Genomic DNA, 18,310 nt, shown 5'->3' on the forward strand with positions numbered 1-18,310 from the left:
TTGTATCACATAATGTATAATCCCATTTATACAAAACGTTAGAACAGGCAAGTCCATAGAGACAGAAAATAGGGGCTGTAAAGGGAGAAATGGAAGAGTGTCTACTAATGACACAAGATTTCTTCTGGGGGGTTAATGAAAATGTTCTGGAATTAGATAGTCCTGATGATTGTGTAACTTTTTAATATACTAAAATCTACTAAACTGTACACTTAAAGATGAGTTTTATGGTGTGTAAATTATAGTTCCGTGTTTTACATTTTTTAAAGAAAAATCTTTACTATTAAAAAATAATTCTCCTCACCACCTCAATAAATCAGTTTCTTTCATCCATTTATCCAGTCTTGCATTCTGCATTCCAAGTAACATACTCTGACCACCATTTATGTTCTAAGAAGCACCGTTCTAAGCCGAGACACAACACTGAGCAAGAATCCCTACTCTCCTGGTGGGGATGGAAGGAAGAAGATTCCAATATTTATAGGAAGAACCAACAGACTCACTACTGGATTTCATGATTTGTGGACAGTGGTGAAGAATCAAGGAGGATTCCTAGATTTTTAGTCTCAAGTAGATAGAAGATGGGCCACTTATGGAGATAGGCTTTGGAAGATGGGTTTAGGACATATTAACTTGAGATATCTATCAGACATCCAAATGGATATGTTAGGTAGGCAGTTGTATTTACAAGACTTAGGCTCAGAGGAAAGATCAGACTGAAGGTAACTAATAATTTCAGTATCTTCACTGGTTAGCACAGGGCCAAAAGAGGCACTAGTATATTATTAAATGCATATTTTATAAGTTAAGAAAAGTCCTATAGTAGTAAAGAAAATTGTTCAAGATTTAGCCTAGGGCTTCCCAGACATCTGTAGTCATGGAAATTTTTCTTCCAAATTTTAACATCTTGCTCTTTAACACATTATTAGGGAATATTGTACTCGTATATTAAACTGCTAACTGGGTTGCCTCTCAATGTGAAGCAGGTTCACAACTCTTCAACTTTATAAAGTATAACTTAGTGACTTCATATAAGAACAAGTAGAGGGTTGGGCAATTCACTATTTAATACCCTATAAAATTTTATAATCTAATCCTTGGAAAATAATAAAGCACTTCACACACAAAGGCCAATTAGTTTCTACATCTGTGAAGTGATCTGAGGCATTATCTCAGCTACAGGCAAAGACACTAAAGTTTAATAGCTCATCTCCGATCACCCTCTGAGCTTTTGAGTCGTATATAGGCTGCAGTTTCCTTTCCCCAGCACTAAATTCATTACCCCAGTCAGTAAATGGGTAGTGAAACCACAAGAGACTTTAGGAAGTGCCCAGAGTCAAATGTCTGGGTGATTTCTATGCAATAGCAGTGACTCCATTTTCAGAACCCTATACAATGTGCTGCAGTGTTAAAAAGAAGACTCCAAAACTTGCATGTGTAGAACTCAGAATGAACATCGATCTAGCAAATGAGTTGGCAGTAATTCCAAATAACACCGGTATTTCAACCAAAGGTATCTAGGGAGCTTAAACACCATTTCTTTTAGAAAATTTTTCCTAAACTCTCAGGAAAAACTGTCCATTCTCTCTTGTGTCTCACTGTAGCTTAATGCTCCTGCAACACCTTATGTGTGTATTTTTGTGTTTATTCTCTTTTAGATAGTATACTGGAGACGATATCATCAGTTATGTAGAACCATTATGACAATTAAATGAGTGAATACATTTAAAGCACCTTAGTTTTAAGGTAGCTTTACACAGCAAATGCACAACACAGGAACTAACAGCTTTAAAATGTTCAATGAGGGGCGCCTGGGTAACTCAGTTGATGGAGCAGACGACTCTTGATTTCAGCTCAGGTCATGATCGTGCTGAGTGTGATCCTGCTTAAGAGTCTCTCTCTCTCTTCCTCTGCCCCTCTCCCCAGCTCAGGCATATGCACACACTCTCTCTCTCCTCTCAAAAAAATAAAAAATAATAAAATAATAAAATGTCCAGTGAATGAATGACTACATGTAAATGCATATTTACATGCAGGTATATGTGTAAGTAAAACACCAATCCTTACTTTATCCCTTAGTCCATTCAGGCTGCTATAACAAAAGACTGAGTGGCTTATAATCAATAAAAGTTTAGTTCTCAGGTTCGGAGGCTGAAAGTTCAACAACAGAGTGACAGCATTGTCAGGTACTGGTGAAGGCCCTCTTCTAAGCTGGTGCCTCCCACTTCTCGCTGCATCTTCTTATGGTGGAAGGGGCTACGGAGCTCTGTGGGGTCTTTTTTTATAAGGGCACTAACCCCAATCACCTTCTAATCACCTCCAAAAGGCCTCACCTCCTAACACCATCGTATTGGGCATTAGGAGTTCAACATATAAATTTGGGGGAACACATTCAGGCCATAGCAATTCTACCGCCACACGTATACTAATCCACAAAGAGTCAGCTTAAAACACTACCTCTCATGCTTATTTGTTTACGTCTTTCTTTCTCACACTTGATTACATAAATGTGAATTACGAATCATGTTTTAGTCACCCTTGAATCCCAAGTACCTAACACAGAACCTGGGATACAACAGATTCCTAACAAATGTTTACTTAACATTAAATAATAATGTTGAAGGGGGAGAAAAGCTTGTTCTTATTGCAAAGAGCAGTTATTACCAATATTAAAGAAAAAAAAAGGATCCATCATCTTTATTTGGCACACCAAATCTGAAAGATTTTAACTGCAGCAAGAGAAGCAGCAGATGGACTGGGGATAGTTCCTAATCCTGATAACCAAAATTTCATTTTCAATCTTGGGCCCTTTGCAGTTCTACCCTACTTAAACCTTGGTTTAAAAACTGGTCAGTCAGGGGCATCTGGATGGCTCAGTTGGTTAAGCATCTGACTTCAGCTCAGGTAACGATTTCGAGTTTTGTTAGTTCAAGCCCTGTGTTGGGCTCTGCGCTGACAGCTCAGAGCCTGGAGCCTCCTTTGGATTCTGTGCCTCCCTCTCTCTCTCTGCCCCTTCCCCTCCTTGTGAGTTCACTCGCTCTCTCTCAAAAATAAATAAACGTTAAAAAAAAAAAAAAAAGAAAAGAAAAGAAACTGGTCAATCTGGGGCACCTGGGTGGCCCAGTCAGTTGAGCATTCAACTCTTCATTTCAGCTCAGGTCATGATCACGGTTGTGGGATCTAGCCCTGCAATGGGCTCGGGCTCTGCACTGACAGCACAGAGCCTGCTTGGGATTCTCTCTCTCAACCCCTCTAACTCATGCTCTCTCTCAACATAAATAAATAAACATAAAAAAAAAAGGTAATAAAAAATAAACTGTCAAGACATCTCAGCAATTCTAAGCAAGCTTACTCCTCCCAGTGGGGGGAGAGGAGGCAAGAGGTTGTTTTTATACTTTTTTTATTGCTGAAATATAATTGACATACAATGTTATGTTAGGTTCAGGTGTAGAACATATTGATTCAACAATTCTATATGTTACTCAATGTTCACCACAAAAGGGGTAGTCACCATCTGTCACCATACATTACAAAATTATTGACTATATTTTCTATGGTGTACTTTTCATCTCTGGAACTTATTTTATATATATTTAATAACTAAGAAAGTTTCCATATCCTCCCATTGCTTAAACTAATTTAATCATACTTTAAAAGCTAAAATGCAAAATAAATAAATAAATAATAAATAAATAAAAGCTCATATGCATTTACTTGTGGTAATAGGATTACTTTTTCTTTTTTTCCAAAGCAAAACAGCAGAATTACTCTGGGATTTAATCCAAAATAGCAACCCACTATAAAGGATTCAATAAAGAATAAAGTCTGCAGTCTTGGCACCAATGGAACAATTTTTTTTTTTTTTAAGTAGGCTCCACGCCCAACATGGGGCTCAAACACACAACCCTGAGGTCAAGAGTCACCTGCTCTACCGACTGAGTCACCCAGGTGCCCCTTGGAACAATCTCTGTATCAGATACAGATCTCAAGGTAACAATAGGGCAAAGATTCACCTACTATTCCTATAGTCTATCATTCGCCTACAAATACAGAGCAGTAAAGCAAGAGGTATACAATGCAATCAATGACATCGTTTTGTGGTCTAAATGCTGGGAAATTAAATTCTTATGACAAAGCCAACTTGACTAGGAAAAAAAAATATGAAATTAAATCAGATACAGCCTACTCCTCCTTATCTCATATACTTTTAACTGAACTTTCTTTTTTCACCGATGTCTAGTCATCCTTAAAGAATTAATCCAGGTATCATCTTCCTCAGGAGGTTTCTCTGATAACCTAGACTGTGTTAAGGAAGCCTTCTCTGTGTTCACATAGGACACTATCATGTGTCTCTATTTTACAATGTACCATGAGTTTCTCAAAGGTATGAACTATTTCTAAGTCAGCACTACATCTCCAGAATCTAGCAGAAGGCATAGGTTGTAACAGATCTTTAATAAACGTTTTGTTGAGCTAAACTGATAAAAGATTACAGATCAAAAATGGTAAAGTAAACCAAGTATTTTGGCATAATCTGCTGAACTCATATCCTGGGCTTACAAAAATAGGTTCAATCATAACGGACATAAGCAGCATAGTACATACTACATAACTACATATGTATAATGGTAAAACATCTTTCTGGTAGTCAGTTAACAAACGCAAGCACAAAATTACAGCTTAAGACTGTAGGACTGAATTTACTCTGACACTGTCAGTTTAAATTTCAGGGATCCTCAATGGGATGGTCCCTTCCAAGGTACTGGAAGCAGTCCTAACAATGTGTTCCCATGGTCGTATGTTTTCACAAAACTTGCAAAGGAATGCTAATTGCAACTGGTTAAGACTGCTTTCTCTAACTCCTGCTCCATCACACTTCCGCCTTGGCTAATGCAGTATTCTGGGCATTTTGCTAAAGGGAGGTTGAGGTGGAGAAGTATGTAGGTTTCACAGGATATGTCTAGTTCTCAATCATTTCCATGCATAATTAAATTACTGCTAGTCTAGGTACAGGAATGACTTCCAAGAATATTCTTACACCCAAGCACTGCCTCATTTGGTGTCATTGACACATTAATGTGCAGGACCACAGTCATCCAGACATGAGCTCCATAGGGTATTGGCAGAGACATAAGAACACTGTACTACACATCAGCTAAGGAAAAAACTTAGTCGAGATATACTGAAATTTGACAACAATCTTAAAATAATACATGACATTACCAATGAGTTATAGATCTGAAACTCTTGAAAGTTATCAATAATAATAAACACATTTTGATCAGTAATGCTAGAAGGAAATAATCTATTCTCTCTAAAGAATAATCTACTCTCTCTACAGAAAACAGTAATCCTATTTTACAAATTGTTGACATAAAAAGTCAAAAAGTATGCAGTCAAAAATGTATACAAAAATATATTAAGGTATATCAGGCAGTTAATTAATAAAAATGTTATTTTTCTATATTTTGTGATATTCATTGACTTGGCTTTATTAAATATGTAATTTATTATGATTTTTTTCTTACTCTAAATATTTACTTTGTTACCTAATTTTGTATTCATTAATTTTTTATTCATTTTCTCCAGAAGGGCTCCCAAATCTCTACAAAATCTCTAGTCTCTACCCATTTTAAGGCTCACTAAAGGTACTGACAGATGGAAAATTAGAAGTTGGCTGATATAACCAATTCTCTCAATTATCCACACATAAACCTACTTAGGTACCTTCTCAAAGAAACTGCCCTTGGCCATCCCCTAAAGAATTAGCATGTCTTCTTTCAAGCACGACTGTACTCTGTACAGTATTCTGTTACTGTATTTACCCAACTGAAAATTATGTTAACTAGTCTGTCTTCCTTTTTGCCATGTGCTTAAGAGCAGGTCCTACACTTCTTATTCATGTGGGTATTTTTTCAGAAGCTACTTTTAATGCAATAAATGATCGATAATTGTTAATCTTTCTAAGAGTTGCTACCCCTGGAACTACTACTATCTTTAGGAAAGTTTATTAAAGCTCTTTCAGTCACTATTTTAGTTGTATCAGATGTTGACTGATTAACCATTGTGGAAGTGAGGAACAGGATTAACTATAAGAATTCACATGAGCTAATTTCTTTAGGATCCTAGGAGGTGAAGTAGTTAATTATCATCTCAGTGCTTTGCTCACCTAAAAGATCATCATAGTTTAAAAAGCTACGTTGTCCAGTGGAGAGAAAGGAGCAGCAAGTATAAACAGTAGATCCCCCATAAAAGCTGAGCAACTCACAGGATATCCAACTGGCTCAGCTGGTAGAGCATGTGATTCTTGATCTCAGGGTCCTGAGTTTGAGCCTCACACTAAGCATAGAGCCTACTTAAAAAAATAATAACAAAATAAATAAACTAAAATTTATGGGAGGCCTGGCTGGCTCAGTCAGTCACAACTTAGGGTTGTGAGTAGAAGCCCCACATTGGGCACTGAACTTACCTTAAAAAACAAAAAACAAACAAACAAAAAAAACCTGAGCAACTAATTTAGCTAATAGATTCTCCAGGACTATGTAAAGAAGAAGTTTGTCCTTAAATCAAAGAGCTACAAAGAATGGCCTTTGCTTTTACTTTAAAAAGTTAAGGTAACTTCTGGGGTGATGAAAATGTTCTGGGTCTTGAAAACGGCATGGGTTAAAAAAAAAAAAGAAAAAGAAGAAAAGGGTATGGGTTACACAGAGTTTATACACACTTGTCTAAACCTATCAAACTATATACCTCAGATCTGAGCATTTCACTGTTTGTAAATCATACTTCAATAAAACAAAAATAAAGATAAACCTAAAGTGGTGAACGTGAGCCTAAGACCTATCTCTGAGCTACATAATATGGAAATATACCTCCCATGATGTTCTTAAACATATAAACAATTATTTTTTTTCTTTACTGACTTTTTTGCCTCTAGTTCAAGTGTTTTGAGCCTCTGATAACCTGAAAGACATTTAAGAACTTTCTCCCTAGAGACATAAGAGACAAAATATTTTGCACATAGGAATTCAGGGAGGTGCTAAAACATGTCCAAAAACCCAGATAAAGAACTCCTGTCCTAATCTGTCTCCTTTTTCTCAGGCTATCACAAGAACATTCATGTTCTTGTGAAATTTTCCATGAGCTCCACATTTATTTTTTAATCCTAGAGACGTATTCTTTTGGATAAAACACAGACATTCAGGATGAATAAGTACAGACCCTTTTTACTCAATGAAAAATAATCTATAGTTTATATCCTATGGTTTATTCTTTATTAAACAGTGACTCTAAAGAAAGCTTTGATCATATTTGTATCATACTTTAAAGTTCAAAATGACAGCACTTATAAGAAATTCAGTGTATTAAATTAATAGTCTTAAGAAAATAAGCAAGTTCATGGTGATGCCTATAAATACAGATAGGGTCCAGGAAAATGGGAAAATTTTATTTCTTTTATTTCTTGGAGCTGGAGAAAGATATCAGGAACATAAATACAAAACTTATAAATCGTTTCCTCCTATAATTTCAAATGCAATTGACTGGTTTTTGTTTGTTTTTACATAAACAGAGATCATTCCTGATTTGGAAATAAATTTTAACCAATGAGTAATTGAAGTCAAAGACATTAAAGATTTAAATGAGATTTGCTAAAGCATAACTTCAGAAGCATAACCTGAATAATATGGATTATTAGTGAAGACTGATAATAGATAATACATAAAAGACAGTTCCTTACATACAGCTCAAATTTGTATTAATCTGTTTTCTTGTAAAAATGAGTTATTGAACTGTTAGTTGGAAAAAGGACTTTTAGACTCCTTACCCACTAAGACATCACTGAAACAAAAGCAACTCAAAAAGCACAAAGTAGTTTAACACAGTGACATAATTTCCTTTCACTTACAGACACCACACAACTGTCAACACTTAACAGAATGTGGCAATAAAATGAATTAGAACTTATAAGAAAACTATTTTGAAGAGTGAATTGTTGAAGATGGTAGGCTACAAATACACATTAGCTTCCACTCCCTACTCAAAATGATAATAAAGTGAATTTTTTTAAAAAAATTATAATTATAATCCTGTAAGGACAAACAGAATGAAAGAGAAGACAACAATAAAAATTTTAAGATTATAAAGTAGATGAAGAAATAACTGAATTGACATACCTAAGGAAACCTAACCCTAAACTTAGAAGCTACCCAATTTATACCATAGATCCCACAAAAGGTTCAGGAATGAAATAAGTAGGATACTCTGGAAGTGGGAGTGAAGATAGAGCAAGACTTTCACAGTCTAAGAAATTACACACCCAGCTTCCCTCTGCAATCTACACAGTGGTCATCTGTACTACCCCCCTCCTAAGAAAAGATTAGGGTTACCTACAAAAGGGCAAAACAGAGACGGTGTCTAGCTTGGGAGATAAGGCACACTTGGAGGCAAATGTACCATAGCTAACATTGAGAGATTAGATGAGTGTGAAAAATCAACATCGAGACCTCTATAGCCCCCAACCTCCAGCTCCTTCAGGATACCAAAAACCTTGCAGCCAGGATAATAATCTCCAAGCAATGTAAGTGATGGATCACTAAATTCTACACCTGAAACCGTTTACCATATATGCTAACTAGAATTTAAATAAAAATTTGAAAAAAAAAAAAAAAAAAAAAAAAGCAAACACCAGAAGAGCTCTTGCTGGCAAATCTGACCACACCATGTAAAAAGGCCTAAAAAGATTCATACCAGGAGTTCTTCAAAGAAACAGCCTAGCCGTATCACCTTTCAGCAAAGACCACAGTTAACATGCCCTTCACACACAAGCACACAGATTCCAATTAGATTTTCAATTGTCCTACATGTAAATAAAAGCAGAAAGCAAAGGAGTTACCAGGCATTTGCAGGGAGCCTCTAACATGAAAGAAGACACTAAAATAGAAAAAAGCAACCTGGAGAATAAAAGATGCAGAAGAATAAAAATGACCCCATTCCAAAAAGAACTATATAATACTGATAGGAAAAAAATATTGCTTCATGAAATAAGAACAGGATACTATATAAAAAAGAGAAACTAGGGTCCCTGGGTGGCTCACAAAAGACAGATGGCCAAACAAGCACATGAAAAGGTGCTCAAGGTCACTAATCATCAGGGAAATGCAAATCAAAACCATAGTGAGATATCATCTGATACCTGTCTGAATGGCTATTATCAAAAAGACAAGAAATAACAAGTATTGGTGAGGATGTGGAGAAAAGAGAACGCGTGCTCACTGTTGGTAGAATGTAAACTGCTACAACCACTATGGAAAACAGTATGAAAGTTCCTCAAAAAATTAACAATAGGGGCACCTGCATGGCTCAGCCAGTTAAGCGTCTGACTCTTGGTGTCTGCTCAGGTCATGATCTCACGGTTTGTGAGTTCAAGTCTCGCATCAGGCTCCATACTCACAGTGCGGAACCTGCCTGGGATTCTCTCTCTCCCCCTTTCTCTCTGCCACTTCCCTGCCTGTGCTCTCCCTCTTTCTCAAAATAAATAAATAAACTTAAAAAAAAAAAATAGAACTACCATATGAGCCAGCAATTCCACTACTTACTAAGTATTCACCCAAAGGGGAACGCATGAAACCAACAGGATATATGCACCCTTATGTTTCCTAAAGCATTATTTAGCATATCCAAGATATGGAAACAACCTAAGTGTTGTTCAAAGGGAAAATGGATAAAGAACATTGGCAGGGGCACCTGGGTGGCTCAGTTGGTTGAGCATCCAACTCTTGATTTAGGTTCAGGTCAGGATTCCAGGGTCGTGGGATCAAATTCTGCATCCTGCTTTGCACTGAGCACAGAGCCTGCTTAAGATTCTCTCTTTCCCTCTGCCCCTCTCCCCTGCTTATGCGCTCTCTCTTTAAAATAAAAATAAAAATTTTTTAATATGTAATACAAACTCACACGAATACTACTCAGCCATAAAAAAAGAATAAAATCTTACCATTTGCCACAACATGGATGGACCTATAGGGTATTACGCTAAGTGAAATAAGTCAGAGAAAGGCAAATACTGCATAATTTCATTTACCTGTGGAATCTAAAACCAAAACACAACAAAATCCAAACACATAGATACAGAGAACAGATTGGTGGTTGCCAAGGGGAGGGAGCTTGGGGGAAGTGCAAAATGGGTGAAGGGGATCAAAAAATTCAAAGTTCATTCCACTTATAAAATAAGTAAGTCACAGGGACATAATATACAACATAAGAAATAGAGTCAATAATACTGTATCATACTTTGATGACACTAGACTCACAGTGGTGATCATTTTGCAATGTACACAAATGTTGAATCATTCTGCTACACACATGAAACTAATGTAATACTATATGTCAATTACACCTCAATAAAAAAAGAAAAATAATTCAATAATTAATGCCTAGAAATAAAAAAATTAAGTAACAGTATAAATTAGAGATAAGAAATTAAAACAATTAGGTAAAAGAGTTCAAATGGCTGTATCCCGAAGCAGGAAAAAAGAGGTTGTTTTTATAACAAGCCTTACAGAACTATTTAACTCTAAATCATGTACATGTAGAATACCAACAAAAATAAATTTTTAAAAGTATAAAAGCTTAATTAAAAAACAGTGTGAATGTTTATTAAAATTTGGCAATAAAATAGACTATTTACAGAAATGTCAATAAACTGTTCTATCTTTAAAATCAAAGCAGGGGCGCCCGGGTGGCTCAATCGGTTAAGCGTCCGACTTCAGCCCAGGTCATAAGCTCACAGTTTGTGAGTTCAAGCCCTACGTCAGGCTCTGTGCTGCCAGCTCGGAGCCTGGAGCCTGCTTCAGATTCTGTGTCTCCCTCTCTCTCTGCCCCTCCCTAGCTCACGCTCACTCTCTCTGTCAAATTAAACTTTAAAAAATAAAATAAAATAAAATAAAATAAAATAACATAAAATAAAATAAAAGCGTACTGTGCAATATTATCTATGACTCATAATATTTCCAGTACACCACAAATCAGTAAGCCAAAATCACCTATATATGTGGAGACTTCTCATCCTAATGGTTCATTAGCTGGTGGCTGCCTAGCTATTATCAAATTGTTTCAAAAACATTCATTCACCTTAGAAACTGCCAGATTTAATCAATTTGATATACCAATGGTCCCTGAGAAAGCCAAAAGCCATGAATGAAATACATACAGAGTTGAGATCTGTTAAAGCAGCATGCAGCACAGAGTAGTGGGAGGACGCTGGCTGCCAACTACAGTCCTACAGCCCTGGAGTAACACTGTGCCTCCACTACTTAGTGAGACACGTAGACTTAGTCACTTAACCTCTCTAGAGCCTTATTTGCGTCATCTACAAAATGGAGACAGCAGCATTATGCTGCAGTCGTTTCAAGAATTAGAAACCAGAGAATAAAAAACACTAATGCAATACTGGACACAAAGACCGACAAAAGCCATCTACCATTACTGTTTAACTCGGGGCATTATCTATTTCACATGGAATAGTGGAAACCTTGATTTTTGCAGTTGGGTATGCTAGAATCCTGTATTTGGCTTGTACTAGTTATGTGACTTTAGGTAAGCTACTTAATCATTATTATTACAAAAAAGAGAAATCACGGGGCGCCTGGGTGGCTCAGTCGGTAAAGAATCGACTTCGGCTCAGGTCATGATCTTGTGGTTGGTTCTTAAGTTCGAACCGCACGTTGAGCCCCACATCGGGCTCTGTGCTGATAGCTTGGAGCCTGGAGCCTGCTTCAGATTCTGTGTCTCCTCCTCTCTCTCTCAAAAATAAATGAACATTAAAAAAATTTTAAAAAGAGAGAGAAATTGTATCACCTACCATGTAAGATGGTTCTGAAAACTAAATGATATGTATAGAAATGTAAAGAACCACTGGTGCATAGTCAGCTCTCCATAACTGACACCAGTTAAATATAGCCATACTATCTCTTTATCCCTTATAGCAAAGGCCCTTCCACAGACATAAGCTTAAGTTACATCTACATATTGTACATTTTAAATAAGCAATTGTAAAAAGAGTAAATAATCATGTAATGTCAAAAAATACAACTAAAATAACAAGAGACTTGGAATTCTTGGTGTAATCAAATCTCATCAGGATTTGTTTACACAAATAACAAAGAGTGGCCTTAGAAAATCACAAGATCCCAGAGTCTCAACTGGTTTGTCTAAAAATAAGAGGGTGAACTGGAATCTTTTCCAACCCTAAAACTGTAAATTATTTACCCAGAGATTTGATCTCATTCTCACCAATTCCACAACTCACCAGAAATCTCAGACACCATGAAGACTGCATATTGTTAAACATAAAACTGTTCTTTTTATAAATAAGAAAAAAAGGCACAAAAGTACAATGACTTTGCCCAACTTAAATTCTGTACTGCCACCACCTAATTTCTAAGTCCTGCCTCTCAGAGTCTGACATACAGGGGCCTATACAGGCTCTAAACATATTGTTTTAGAGTACATCTGCAGATCACAAGAACAACTGAATTCTTCTTCATTTTTTTAATATTTTTTAAAACATTTATTTTTGAGAGAGAGAGCACAAACAGGAGAGGGACACAGAGAAAAGGGAACAGATGATCCCAAGAGGGCTCCACGCTGACAGCAGAGAGCCCGACGCAGGGCTCAAACTCACAAACCACGAGATCATGACCTGAGCCAAAATTGGAAGCTTAAACAAATGAGCCATCCAGGTGTCCCAAGAATAACTGAATTCTTCTACAGACGAATGCAGATAAAATATTTCTTTTCTTCAAGATTGTTTCATTCTCCCTTTCTGTTGAGAAGCAAGGGTTTCCATTTTTCAGATCACCAATGGTTTAACCATGAGCTTATGGCACCCAAGCACAGGATAATCAATCCTCTAAATGAAAGCTAACAAGAACAGCTATCATTACCAGGGTTATGTCAGGAAAGCCCCTATGAAAATAATACAGATGCAGTCAAACCTGGGAACACAAGGCAGAGAAAGGGCTATATAAAACTCCAGGAATGGTACAATAAAAAAAAAAAAAAAAGTCCCTTTAATCCTAATACTGCAAAAATGACATTTTACACTATCTGGAATTCAGCAATGCTCCCCAGTACCTGCAGCAGGCTTTAACTATAGCCATAGCCACTGAAAACTAAGAAAGGATAACACAAACAAGTGAAAACCATCAAAGAGGAGGAAAAGAAAAAAATGTATAAAATTGCAAAAATCCTCCCTTGTCCCGTTTCTTTTTGAACTAAGTGAAATGTAAGTATCAGAACTACCATAAGAAAAAGGAACAAATTCATTAAGGTTAGAAGTGTTTCTCATATATACAAATACGCAAAGTATTACTGATAAAATGATAAAGTGTTCTGAGAGTTGTCATATCATATAACTTACTCATGATTGTAACAGTTGACCTGTAAATGCTCAAAACTATAAACATTTCATCATATTCAACAGCAATTGGACACTACTATTTACTTATATTTTGGAGAAAAAACTCTCTACCTTGAAATAATCCAGAGAGGAAAACCCTGGCAGAGATCTCTATCAGACTCCATAAGAAAAGCAACAAATATGTTAAAAGGAATAGGTAAAAAGCAGCTTTAAATCCATCTCCAGAATCTGTACGTCATTTTTACAGCTCCAAGTATGCCATCTGCCTCCCAAACATGTTCATTATTTGCTATCTACATTAAAATATCAGAAAGATAACTAAGAAATAAGAAATCCAATTAAATATTTCATTTTGTAAAATCTCCCTTTAGGGACTATAATCCATACAGATCTTGGAGAAAATTAGTATTTTCCTAAGAAGTCATTAATATTTTAAAACTTAATTTTGTGACTTTGTTGATCAATGCGTTTAACATATTACTTTTCCCTTTTAAAATTAAAGAGGAGAAAGATTGATGGCAATGGAAGCAAGCACCCTAACTATATCATTAGAAATAAAGGAGACAGATTCTTTGGCAGAATCTTTACCATTAACTTGTTTACTTGGTATTAATATGAAAAGCCCAAGAAGCCAAGAAGTTTTCTTGACATTACTCTCAGTGGTGCAATGGTGGTGGGATACAGGGAAAGGGGCACTCTCACTCACTGCTACTGGAACACAATTCACAGTGGCAGGTAGGAAACATGTGCCTGGCATATACCAATCCTGAAAAAGGGGTAAGACAACAAGGTCTCTACAAAATTGTGAGATAAACATCCAACAAATAGGTGTTCCAAACCTTTCTGTGCACCTATTTATATTTCCCAAGAAGTCTCTTAAAGGTCAAAATTAGAGCAGAGTAAAAGGAATCACTAAGACCTCCACCTACCACCATGAAAATACTTGAAAATGTCTTTGATTTTTTAAAAAATTTTTGTTACCGAGTGTGTAATAAATACGAGGCACTATACTAGGTGGGAGAGATTTAAGTACAGCTTTTGAAATCGCTGTTACCTTTAAGGAGATCACGCATTCTGATGAAGAAGAAAGGCCAGAAAACTGATAAGTACAGTTGTTTTTGATAAGGGCTATAATATGGAATCTGAAATGTTATCCAATAAATTGTAAAGGGGTCACAAGTCAGGGGAAAAGAGTTGGCTCTTGAACTGAAGAAATAAGGGTGGGAAGAAGGGTAGTCCAGCCAGAAGAACAGGAATAGCACTTACAAAGGCAGGCAGACAAGGGAGGAATGTATGTTGAAAGAAATGCAAATAAAATGGCTGGGCTCCATGGGGGGAGAGCATGGCAGGAAGGCACAAATGAGGCTGGAGTGGTAAGCAAACACCACATCACAAAGGCTCTCTATGCCTTGGGATTTTGCCAACCACTGCCAGCACACTCCAATCTCTACCTGAAAAGTCCAAGTGAACTGCAAGAAAAAAGTGGTCCAAAGAATTCCAGCCACTCCCTTTCCCTATTAAAAAATGCAGCGCTACAGCAGAGTAATTATGGCAGCAGTGGCAAAATCTAGTAGGGAAGGAACCCACATCCATCCACTAGAAACAGCCTCTACCTAAAAATACAGAAGCACACATCTACACAATTCCTGCTGTTCCCTATGTATGAACACAATGGATACATCCTGTGACTTTTATAAACACAGAATGCAACTATTTCATTCCTATATCCAAAAGAGTTGTATAGTCAATGCAACATCAATAATCTTTAACCTTCGTTAGCCAGTGGACTTAAAATGAGTTAAAAACAACTCTTGAGAGGAGTATATCCACATGACATACTGGTCTTCAAAGATACTTGAGGCCAGAGACCACATCTTATTTATTTCTGACCCCCTACCTTTCTCCTTCCACCAGCAGCAAACACTTTGCTTTAGACACAGAAGGCGTCCAGTAAATATTTATTGTATTATTCAATAATACCATTCATTTGTAACATAGCTAAATAAAATTTGGAATGCAGAAAGCGTTTATATACTGGGTTTGGGAACTTCATAAGCAAGGATAATAACAGTGTTTGTACAGGACTCTCTGGTTTATGAAAACTTACATATACATTCTCTCTTTCAATTCTCAAATTTACCCAATAGACTAGGCATTCCTTTCCACCCAGTAGACAGAGGAAACAGAAGCTAAGAAATTAAGTGATGTGCCCAAGGTCACATGGCTGGTGACAGAACAAAGACTCTGAAACTCAGGTCTCCTCACTCATTAACCACTACTGTTTCCATGACAACCTTTAGTCAATAAAAAAAATTGTACACACACACACACACACACACACACACACACACACACACACGACATACTTGCCAAGCAATATACTAACATTCTGAGAAATAAAACAGTGAACAAACACTATGAAACTTACAGTCCAGAAGGGGGGAAGGGGACCTTAACTAATAATTTAAATAATCACAAGTATGCAAAGACAACCAAGGGACCTAACCTCCTTGAGAGTACAATGAGATAAATATAGGAACCACTGCAATGGGATGGGATTTTACTGGGGGGAGGGGGGTGTCTAATGTGCAAGTAGGAATTATAGCCAAGAAGCAGGGTATGGGGATGAATGGACAGAAAATTACTAGGAGGAAATATCAGGGTTAGGAGGGCTCTGGCTAAACCGACCTAAGGGGATTCTTGCTGAAGACAGGCCAGGATGATCAAACATCACCTGAGGGACAGTGGAGGATAAGGAAGCTAAATCAGATATTGAGGCTGCAGGAAGGGGGGGTCTGGTTAAACTGACCAAGCAAGGTTCTTGCTAAAACTAGACTTTAAGGAAGTGCACAGATGAGCCTAGGAGAAGGTTCAAGAGCCTGACTAAGTTTGGTCAAGAATAGAAACTGTCAGGGCCTCACAGATTCTCTCAAGAACAGAGGTAGTATTATAGTGAATCCGAAGGATTTTTCTTCTTTACCTTATTTTGAATCATTTAACTCCATATACAGGCATTATCCACTTACTATTATAATCCAAAGCTTCTCAAACTTGAATGTGCTTTTCACCTAGGGAATCTTAAAATGCATTCTAATTCAAGGCTTCGGGCCTGAAATCTTGCATTTCTAACATGCTCCTAGGTGATGCCAAAGCTCCACACTTTAAGGGTACAAAGCAGACTTATCAAGAATTATAATTATATAGGGATTTGGATCTCCTCAGTCCTGGGGCGGGGGGGGGGGGTCTTCTGTCACCAAAGAGCCAACAGCAGCCTTTCTTCCCAATGGTAATACAAAATGATAGTGGTACTTTTTTTTCTAAATATTGAATGGCATTAAAAAAAAAAAAAGGTATGGGCACCTGGGTGGCTCAGTCAGTTGAGCATCTGACTTCGGCTCAGGTCATGATCTCACGGCTTGTGGGTTCGAGCCCCACGTCAGGCTCTGTGCTGACAGCTCAGGGCCTAGAGCCTGCTTTGGATTCTGTGTGTCTCTCTCTCTCTGCTCCTCCCCTGCTCACACTCTGTCTCTCTCTCAAAAATAAAATAAAAGATTTAAAAAAAAAATTTTTAAAAAAGGTAAATGTATCTCTAGAACCTACAGTTATAACTAAACAATGTAGTCCCAACACCCAAACTATGTTCCCACTTAAGCAAAAGCTAAAATCGATACCTCTCAATTGAGGTACATTTTGGTTCCCAAATGTTTAGCAAGTTGTAACTGTACTTTTTGGATAGTTGGCTATAACTGTAGTTTGAAAAACAAACAAACAAACAAAACTTTCATGTTGGTTCTTGATGTTTGTCATTTCCCAAATTACAAACTGACAAGGTTGGGGAGCACCTGGGTGGCTCAGTCAATTACATGTCTGACTCTTGGTTTCAGCTCAGGTCATGATCTCACAGTTTCATGAGTTCGAGCCCCACATCTGGCTCTGCACTGGCAGCATGGAGCCTGCTAAGGATTCTCTCCCTTTCTCTCTGCCCCTCTCCTGCTCATGCTGTCTCTTTCTCTCTCAAAATAAATAAACTTAAAAAAACAAATTAAAAAAAAAAAAACCCTCCAGCAATTGCACTACTAGGTATTTATCCAGAGGATGCAGATATGCTGTTTCAAAGGGGCATATGCACCCCAATGTTTATAGCAGCACTATTGACAATACCCAAAGTATGGAAAGAGCCCAAATGTCCATCAACTGATAAATCGATAAAGAAGATATGGTATATATACATATGCAATGGAATATTACTCGGCAATCAAAAAGAATGAACTTGCCATTGGCAACAATATGGATGGAACTGGAGTGTATTACGCTAAGCGAAATAAGTCAGAAAAAAACAAATATATGACTTTACTCATATGTGGAATGTAAGATACAAAACAGACAAACATAAGGGAAGGGAAGCAAAAATAATATAAAAACAGGGAGGGGACAAAATATAAGAGACTTAAATACAGAGAACTGAGGGTTGCTGGAAGGGTTTGGGGTGGGGAGATGGGCTAAATGGGCAAGAGGCATCAAGGAGGACATTTGTTCAGATGAGCACTGGGTGTTATATGTAGGGGATGAATCACTGGATTCTACTTCTGAAATCATCATCGCACTATATGGTAACTAACTTGAATGTAAGTTTTAAAAAATTTAAAAAAAATAACTGAGAAGGTTGGGGTGCTTGGCTGGCTCAGTCAGTACAGCAAGCAACTCCTGATTTCAGGGTTGGGAGTTGCAGCCCCATGTTGAGGGTAGAGTTTACTTAAAAAAAAAAAAAAAAAAGAAAAAAGAAAAAAAAACCTGACAAAGTCGGTGAAGGATCGATTAAAGAGTTAAATATGCTAACTGATTAAGACCACTTTGGGAGTTAACCATAGGCTAGAGACATAAGCATCGGTCCTCAAA

General features: G+C 37.1%; 1 protein-coding gene across 1 annotated transcript in view; it reads right to left on the reverse strand.

The window, feature by feature from the left end:
* MOB1B (MOB kinase activator 1B) overlaps positions 1-18,310 on the reverse strand; it is a 54,541-nt gene that overhangs the window by 30,277 nt on the left and 5,954 nt on the right. The gene's annotated exons all lie outside the window — the stretch shown is intronic.

The sequence above is a fragment of the Felis catus genome, chromosome B1 (genome assembly GCF_018350175.1).
Source record: "Felis catus isolate Fca126 chromosome B1, F.catus_Fca126_mat1.0, whole genome shotgun sequence".
Classification (NCBI taxonomy): Eukaryota; Metazoa; Chordata; class Mammalia; order Carnivora; family Felidae; genus Felis; species Felis catus.